Source organism: Canis aureus, chromosome 9 (genome assembly GCF_053574225.1).
Source record: "Canis aureus isolate CA01 chromosome 9, VMU_Caureus_v.1.0, whole genome shotgun sequence".
NCBI lineage: Eukaryota > Metazoa > Chordata > Mammalia > Carnivora > Canidae > Canis > Canis aureus.
Genome location: NC_135619.1, coordinates 70,010,053 through 70,019,776, shown reverse-complemented (window position 1 = coordinate 70,019,776; position 9,724 = coordinate 70,010,053). Strand labels below are relative to the sequence as shown.

At 41.3% G+C, this 9,724-nt stretch overlaps 1 pseudogene; it reads left to right on the top strand.

Annotated features, from left to right (window-relative positions):
- The first annotated feature begins 8,170 nt into the window (after window positions 1–8,170).
- Window positions 8,171–8,536, top strand: LOC144320203 (small nuclear ribonucleoprotein E pseudogene; annotated as a pseudogene).
- The last annotated feature ends 1,188 nt before the right edge of the window (window positions 8,537–9,724 follow it).

Below are 9,724 nucleotides of genomic sequence, written 5' to 3'. Positions count from 1 at the left end.
GGGGTAATTCTAGGCAAAAGCAAAGCAAAGGACTCTTTAGTTAGTGAGGGCAGCCTCATCCATGATAAATATGAGGTTTCCTTTCAGCTTTTGGGAACACTGGCAATCTGTCAAGAGTTGCCCTGGCATCTTTGAGCAGCTGTAGAAAGATGTTCCTGGTCCGTAGGTCCCGGGGCTGAGCCAATTTTTATTTGTCCTTTTCAGCTCTGACGCGTGACAGTTTAAGTCCGGTGCTTTGCACCTAAGTTAGGATCCAAACAAAACTAGCCCACCTGTTCATGCATCTCCTAGCATGTTGACTTCCATTGAGCATCCCTGCCTGAAATAACCCCAACCCATTGGCTCTGATTTCAGCAGCGTTCCCACATTTTCTATTCCTTATCATTGCAACAGTAGTGTCACCACCCTGCCACTTACCAAATAAGTTCTGAGCATCTCTGTTGACCAGCCCCCACCCTGTGTGATGACCCAGTCATCTGGATTTTGTCTTCACAGAACCTTATGTATGGCCTTCTCTCACGTTGTCCAAGCCCAACGACTGGCGTCCAGTTCCCCGCACACCTCTCCATCTGTTGGGTTTTTGTTAGGCTCTCACCACACCGCCTGCCTCTTCTCTGTGTCCCTCCAGGTCATCTTGGGCACTTCTGCCAGTATGTTCTATCCTTGAAGCTATTTATTTTTTTCTTTAAAATCACATGAGTGAATAATAGATAAATTCTCATTGTAAAATGTCTAAAAATAAATAATACTGTGCAAATTCTAAAACATAACACCCTGGAACAGCTCTGCTCCCTGCCAAGTTCTGGACCATCTTCTGTACATTGAGAGACAGTTATAGACACATGAATTTTTTTATTTATATGTTTACATGAATAAGAGGATTCATCTATTTCTGTGGCTTATTATTCTCACCTAGCTGTGAGATAACTCCAGATTAGTTCATATGGCTGCTATAATTTATTTTCAGTGGCTCTTTGGTATTCCAAAGATTGGGAATTTAGACTTCTTTTTGTCATGTATTGATGGACTTCAGGATTGGTTTTGCTAAGACAGGTAGTGATGCAATAAACACATCCTGAGGCATACATATTATTGGGCAGCCCACATCTTTAAAATGTTTTGAAAGTTAGGGATGCCTGGGTGACTCAGCAGTTGGGCGCCTACCTTCAGCTCAGTCATGATACCGGGATCTGGGATCAAGTCCCGTATTAGGCTCCATGCGAGGAGCCTGCTTCTCCCTCTGACTATGTCTCTGCCTCTCTTTCTCTGTGTGTGTGTGTGTGTCTCTCATGAATAAGTAAATAAATCTTTTTTTTTAAAAGAAAGTTAACTGCCAAATTTTTTCCTCAAAAATCTGAACCAATTTTTAAAATGGCCTTTGTAGCTGCCAGTGGGAGTGCAGGCTGTCCTCAGTTTGGGATTATTGTCAAAAATTTTTTGTAATTTAATTTTATTTTTAATTAAGTTAATTTAATTTTATCTTAATTCAATTAATTAACATTTAGTATATTATTAGTTTCAGAGGTAGAGATCAGTGATTTATCAGTTGCATTAAACAACCAGTGCTCATCACATCACATGTCTTCCTTTAATGTCCATCACCCAGTTAACCTCCCATCCCCCCCTCAAGAGGCCCCCAGTTTGTTTCCTAGAGTTCAGTGACTCTTATGGTTTGTCTCCCTCTCTGATTTCATCTTATTTTATTTTTCCCTTCCATCCCTTATGATCCTCTGTTTTGTTTCTTAAATTCTACATATGAGTTGAAGTCATATGATAACTGACTTTCTCTGATTAACTTATTTCACTTAGCATGATACCCTCTAGATCCATCCACGTCATTGGAAGTGGTAAGAATTCATACATTTCATTTTTTTGGCTGAATAATATTCCATTCTATACATATAGCACATCTTCTTTACCCATTAATCTGTTGATAGTCATCTGAGTTCTTTCCATAGTTTGGTTATTGTTGACATTGCTGCTATAAAATAAAATAAGATGAAAATTGAGACAGAGGCAAACCATAAGAGACACTGAACTCTAGGAAACAAACTGATGGTCACTAGTGGGGATGGGGGTGGGAGGATGGGGTAACTGGTGACGGGCATTAAGGAGGGCACTTAATGTAGTGAGCACTGGGTGTTATATGCAACTGATGAATCACCAAATTCTACCTCTGAAACTAGTTTAAAAAATAATTTTTATGTGTATAAGTGTCAAATATATCCTTTCAAACTGTTGTCTCTTAACTTTTTTTAAATTTTTTAAATTTTTTATTTATGATAGTCACAGAGAGAGAGAGAGAGGCAGAGACACAGGCAGAGGGAGAAGCAGGCTCCATGCACCGGGAGCCCGATGTGGGATTCGATCCCAGATCTCCAGGATCGCGCCCTGGACCAAAGGCAGGCGCCAAACCACTGCGCCACCCAGGGATCCCTCTTAACTTTTTATATAGCATCTATGACAAATACAAGTTTTATATTTTTATATATTGAAATATACTGATCTTTTTTTTCCCCTGGCTTCTTGTTCTCATATTTTCTTTGGAAGACATGATCTACTCCAAGATTTTATCCATCAATCATCTATAATCTACTTTTTTTTTAAAGATTTATTGATTCATTTTAGAGACAGAGAGCGAGCACTTGTGAGTAAGTGGGGTAGGGAGGAAGAGAGAATCTCAAGCAGAATCCCCACTGAGCACAGAGCCTGACACGGGGCTCAATCTCATAACCCATGAAGCCATGACCTAAGCCCAAACCAAGAGTCAGACACTTAACTGACTGAGCCACCCTGGCACCCTTAATATCTATATTTTATATACACATACATGGACATATACTCACACGCTTTTCCTATCTCCAGTAATTTTACAGCTATGACCACAGACTTAAAACATGAAAATTTAAGATCTCTCTTCTAGGTTTAAAATAATATTGTCTCTTCCTTCTATCTTCTTCCTCTTTAGAATAAAGGTGGAATTCCAATGTGCTGTTAGGCCTCTCATGGCCTCTCCTACCTCATTTCCTCCTGCTTTGTCTGCCATCAGGTCTCTAAAAGCTTCATTTTAAGTATCAAAGGGCCAGGCTCTCTCATACATCTGGGCCTTTGCACATGCTGCCTTCTCTTGAAGGATGATAGGCTGCTGGTTTTCTCAGTGTCCTTGTCTAATGAGCAACCAAAAAAAATATTGGAGTCCTCCCTTGAAAGATGAGAAAAAGGGAAAGAGAAAGGAGTGAGGGAGGAACACCTAGGGGTTTACTGTGTAGCAGGAAGTCTTACTAAAATCCTTTGGAATTGTGGTGGGAAATACAGGGAGCCAGAGATTCAGCAGGAGGGATTATCCTAGGCTGAGCTTTTCAGTGATGACTACTTATACTTCCAGAGTCTTTTATGTCCTGGGAAAGCAACTTCTGATATTCCCTAATTTTGTGCTGGCAGATCTATTCAGAGGCAGCTGAGGACCAACTCACAGAAAATGGAAAGAAATAATGTAAATTCCTTTTCTTTTTTTTAAAGATTTTATTTATTTATTTGAGACAGAGAGAGTGCTTGAGTGTACAAGCAGGGAGAGAGGCAGAAGGAGAGCTAGCTTTGCTAGCAGGGAGCCTGATGCAAGGCTCAATCCCAGGACTCTGAGATCATGACTTGAGCTGAAGGCAGATGCTTAACCAACTGAACCACCCAGGCGTCTGAAAAGAAAGTGAATTCTTAATGATTGGAAGTCTGTGTTTGATGTTACCACTGCCTAAAATCCTCCTGCAGTCTCCATAATCTCCAAGGTAAACTGGGAATTTTCTGGCAGGTTCCAAGAACCTTCTTAACCCTCAACACCCTGTATGCCTTCACCTCCTAGCATGCTTAGCCTGCAGGGTTTCTCTAGGAAGTTCCCTGAGTGGATCACTCTGTGTCACCTCCTCCAGCATATTTATAATACTTGGAGTAGTTCTGAATCCCCTTGAAGGTGGACACACCAGTACTGACCATTCCCTAGTCAGCTCGCATATCAACTCCCATAGAGGACTCCTGAGTTGTTCCTAAACTTAGCCCGCCCCCAACTAAACCCTAACTGGGACCATCCCTCTGCTCATCCCTAGCCCTAAACCTAACTTTGTTTCCCATATTTAACCCTAAACTTAACTTTATCTACAATACACATAAACTTGATGAGTTTTACTCTCACCCTCCCCACTCTAGTCTCACCCTAAGCTTCAGCCTCGCCTCATCTCACCTTGCTAACCTCTAACCATAAATCTTACCCCACCTTACTCATTCCTAAACCCTACACCCAATCACCACCCTATTATATGAAAGGTGGATGGGTGAAATGGATGGACTGATAAATGAGTATACATATGGATTGATGGATAGATAGATACATGGATGGATGGATGGATGGATGGATGGATGGATGGATGGACTGATAGATGGGTGTATGTATGTAGGTATGAATGGTTGGATGCTTACATGGTTGTATGTATGGATGGATGGACTGCTAGACAGGTGGATGGAGCCATGGGGGATAAGGCAGTGGACTATATATGTGTCTGTGTGAGTGGGTATAGGATGTAGATGTATGATGAGTGATGAGGATGACAAAATGACTCACTGGATGTGCAGAGACCATACAAAAAATGTCATGTGAGAAGCTTACACCAGGGTGGGAGCAGAAAAAATGAGGATGCAAATATAAATTAAAAGATGATTTTTTTTGGAAGTCTGTGATGTCATCAGTGAAGATATTAACAAAAAGGAATGATATGGTCCCACAGAAATTGGAAGCCTGTGTCATTCTGTGATTCATAGAAGCTAAATGTATTTCCTTAACACCTGCTGCATGTCTCACACAAAGTGGGGCACTTGGGTGCCTGTGAATGCTTGGCTGGCACAAGGGCTGGCTTCAGGTTGGTAACACTGTGGCTTAGTTCAAAGACAATGGAGGATGTCCTACTCTAGAAAGATGCTGTTTTTATTAGTAACTCATTGTCAGTGATTATGGTCTTCTTGGTGTATCAGAATTACCTGAGGGGATTTTTTTGAAAAGACACATGTAGAACTCACAAATGGATGGTCTGGAGGGGGCTCAGGCATTGCCCAAGTGATTCTAATATGCATCCAGGGCTGAAGAATACTTCATTCATATTAATTAATAAAATTCAATCAGAGAAACTCTTACTCATCTTTCCAAATGGATTTTGCCAATTTGGTGATACTTTTTTTTTTTTTTTTTTTGCTAATAGAGCCAATTAGCCACACTCCTCCCAACCTCCATAGCACATTTTTCATACCTTTATTGAACTATGTACCGCATCATGAGGCGTGGGTATGTAAGGTTCTGTTTCCCCTCCCCTCACTGCTGCCATAGCCAGAAATCAGCTGGCTGCATAGGACAGAAATATGAGAAACCTCAAGGAATCCTGTTACCAGAAATACCATATAGAGTCCTAGAAAGTAAAAGACACATCTCATCCCTTTGTGCAGCTACATTGGTCTCCCTGCAAGTTTTGTCTGGGCAAACAATTAAGACTGTTGAACAAACAATCATTTTTGATATCCCCAAGTCTCTGTGGCTCAGCTTCTGTGTCTCCAGAAGAGAGCATCTGATTGTCTGGATCTTCTTGGGCTAGGTGTCCATTTCTGACCCAAGAAGCTGAGCCCAAGGAGATCAAGTCATGTACTGCTTGGACTCACTCTTTCCTAGAGGGCTGCAAGAGGAATCTCTCCAAAGGAGGGCTTATAGTCAGGGAGGAAGTGACCTACACCAATCCCGCATGGCTCTAAGATACCCGCCATAGATCTCCTAGTCAACCCACTGCCAAGCCCAGGACCTGACATCTTGTAAGTGTTCAGAAAAGAACTTTTTAATTAATAAATAGAACAAAGAAAGTTGAGGATCTGACTGATGATGAGGAATGATTTTCTCCCAAGGCCCAGGGGCCACAGAGTTCTCTCTTAGAAAAGGACTGAGAAGATTTCACAGATACAAGTCATCCTAACTGGGTCCATGGGGAAGACCTCACAGGAGTCTTCCCTTTGCTAAATGTCCTATCTTCTTCCTAGATGAGCCATCTAGGGTGCCTCCTCACAGTTTTAATTGTGTACTGTAGTGGGTTGAATAGTGTCCCCCAAAGATATATCCACCTGGAACCTGTGAATGTGCCCTTATTCGAAAATAGGTTCTTTGCAAATGTAATTAAGAATCTTTGGGGGTTGTCTGAGTGGCTCAATCAATTAAGCCTGAGAAAGTTAGGCTACTATAACTATGAGTAGTTATGGTTAAGCCTTTGACTCAGGTCATGATCTCAAGGTCTAATCCCTGCTCAGCTAGGGGTCTGCTTTTCTCTTACCCTCTGCCCCTCCACTATGTACTCTTGCTCTCTCTCCCTCTCTCAAATAAATAAATAAAATCTTTAAAAATGAATGTTTTTTCTTAATACTCGAGTACACAGCATAATGATTCAACAATTCTATGCATCACTAAATGCTCACCACAACAAATGTATTCCTTAATCCCTTTTACCTATTTCAGCCATCCCCCTCCCACCTCACCTCTGACAACCATCAGTTTGTTCTCTATAGTTAAGAGCCTAGTTTTGTGTTTGCTTCTCTTTTTTTCCTTGTCTGTTGTGCTTCTTAAATTTCATATATATGGTCATCCTGTACTTAGAGCGGGTCCTAAATCAAACAGCAGGTGGGCTTATAAGAGAAAGACAGGCAGGCAGAGGGAGATTTGAGATGGACACACAGAGAGAGCAAAGCCTAGAGTGAAGTTTCCCCAAGCCGAAGTCTGCCTAAGATATCAGAATGTGGAAAAGACGGGGAAGCATTCTGCTCTAGAACATTCCAAGTGAGTGTGGCCCTCCTTACACCTCGATTTTGGAATTATGGTCTCCAAAACCATGAGAGAATGAATTTCTATTGCTTTAAGCCACCCAGTTTGCAGTCATTTGTTAGGGCAGCTCCAGGAAACTAGTACAGGTATGTGGAAGACAGCCTCTATTCCTCTAGAACTTAAGCAATATATTCTCCATCACATTTGAGTTTCAATTTAGTGATAAGGGCTTGTCTTGAACAAGGCCAGCATAAGGTACGATTTTTCCCTTAAACGTGGGATTCGTACCTGGCCTCTTTAAGCCACCAAAGAAAGGGTGTTCAGTGATGGGTTTTGACTTTGGGTGGCCAGAAAATGTGTGAGGAGTCTTTTACACACTGCCTTCTTTATGCTTCAAAAGCACACACTCATCAGAGATGTAAAGGAAGAGGCGACAGAGGCACCATGATGTGCCCTGACTCGAAACCTCTCTTCTCAACACGGCACCATTTTATGGTTTTGTCTCCCTAAGACTTATAGATCCATTCATCAAGTTCCCAAGAGCAGGCTGATTTTACATATGGCTCTTCCTACTCTGGGCTTTCCTCAGACGATCAAAACCCACACTATTTTAGTAGAAAATAAATAAATACATAAGGAGAGCATTATTCTTCTCAGGCAATCACCTTTTCTTCATTACAGCATTCCGGTTGCCTCTCCTAGTAATGGATCTTTATTTTTATCTCTCTATTTCATTCCTGCCATGAGGAAACAGTATAACCACCCCCATCCTCCCCAGGAGCCTCCTCTTCCATCAAAGGAGAGATGACTATGTCTTGAGTGTCTGTCTTCACCTCCTGCCTTCCTGCCCTGACTATCCGCACCTCATCTTCTCTCATTTTTCGTTTATGTGAAAAAAGTTTTCTCCCTCTCCCCAGCTATTTTGTTTGAAGGAAAACAAATAAAACCCCACTCCAAGCTTACCATCAGTATTGTCATTATTTACCATGAAGATCATTGCTCTTCGATTATGGAGTTGGGTCTGAGATCACTGGAAGAAGACTCTCTTTTTTTTACACCTTGGTGCACCAAGCTAAGTGATTAAGATATACCCTAAGCTGATGGTGTTGTCAGACTCATCGTACCTGCTTTATTTCTCCTCACTTTCCCATCCCCTCTCCCACTGCTGCCCCACTATGTGTTGATGGAGGAAGCACAGGCTATGAGAAAAGCATTAGAATAAAAGTTTGTCACAGAGAACTGTGATGAAAATGGCCTCGCTATTAAGGAGGGGTTGTTTGGGTCTCCTGTGAGCACAGAGGCAGGATCCTCATCAGATCTTTCAAATAGTGAGCTTCCACCATGGCGTACCATGGCCAGGGCCAAAAAGTGCAGAAGGTGATGGTTCAGCCCATCAACCTCATCTTCAGATACTGGCAAAATAGATCTCGGATTCAGATGTGGCTTTATGAGCAAGTAAACATGCGGATAGAGGGCTGTATCATTGGTTTTGATGAGTACATGGACCTTGTATTGGATGATGGCGAAGAGTTTCATTCTAAAACAAAGTCAAGAAAACAACTGGGTTGGATCATGCTAAAAGGAGATAATATTACCCTGCTCCAAAGTGTCTCCAACTAGAGTGATCAGTGAAGTGAGAAATTCTTAAGAAGGCCACGTGGTTTGTTTTTTTAGAAGTCCTTTGTTGGGAATATAGTTCTAAAACCCTTGTTTGTATTGTTTTGATTACCTTTATGTTATTACCAGAGGACAATAAATGCTATGGGATTATTTTTATTTAAAAAAAAAAAGTCTTTCAAATAGCCTGTTCCTTCCCTGCTGGTCATTAAAAATAACTGTAGTTTTAGTGGAAATGCTCACATCACTCAACATCAGGGAAATAGAAATCAAAACTACAATGAGATACCTACCACCTCACACCAGTCAGAATGGCTAAAATTAACAAGTCAGGAAATGACAGATGTTGGTGAGGATGCGGAGAAAGGGGAACCCTCTTTCACTGTTAGTGGGGATGGAAGCTGGTGCAGCCACTCTGGAAAACAGTGTGGAAGTTCCTCAAAAGGTTGAAAATAGAGTTACCCTAAGACCCGGCCATTGAACTACTAGGTATTTATCCCAAAGATACAAACATAGTGATCCGAAGGGGCACTGGCACCTCAATGTTTATAGTAGCAATGTCCAGGAGTAGCCAAATTATGGAAAGATCCCAGATGCCCAACAACAGATGAGTGGATAAAGAAGATGTGGTGTATATATAAAATGGAATACTATTCGTCCATCAAAAGGAATGAAATCTTGACATTTGCAACAACGTGGATGGAACTACAGGGTATCATGCTAAGCAAAATAAGTCAATCAGAGAAAGATGATTATCATATGATCTCACTCATGTGTGGAATTTAAGAAACAAAAAAGAGCATCATAGGGGAAGAGAGGAAAAAAATAAAACAAGATGAAATCAGAGAGGGAGATAAATCATAAGAGACTCTTGATTAAGAGGGAGGAAATAAACTGACGGCTGCTGGAGGGCAGGGGGATGGAGTAACTGGGTGATGGGCGTTAAGGAGAGCATGTGATGTAATGAGCACTGGGTGTTATATAAAACTGATGAATCACTGAGCTCTACCTCGGAAACTAAAAATACATTATATGTTAATTAATTGAATTTAAATTTAAAAAAATAACTGTAATTTTTAAATATGCCAATAGACACAGAATATAAATAGGAGTCCCATAATTTCTCTCTACCAGTGAGTTTGGGCAGAGGTTTTTTGTACTACTACCAGGCAAGCATGTATGACTGTCCAGAGAAATGTTTCAGAACTCTCTTTTCCTTCTGTGGTGGGGCCTGGCAGTGCTCTACATGGGGACCACTCAGCCTGTCTAGATTGG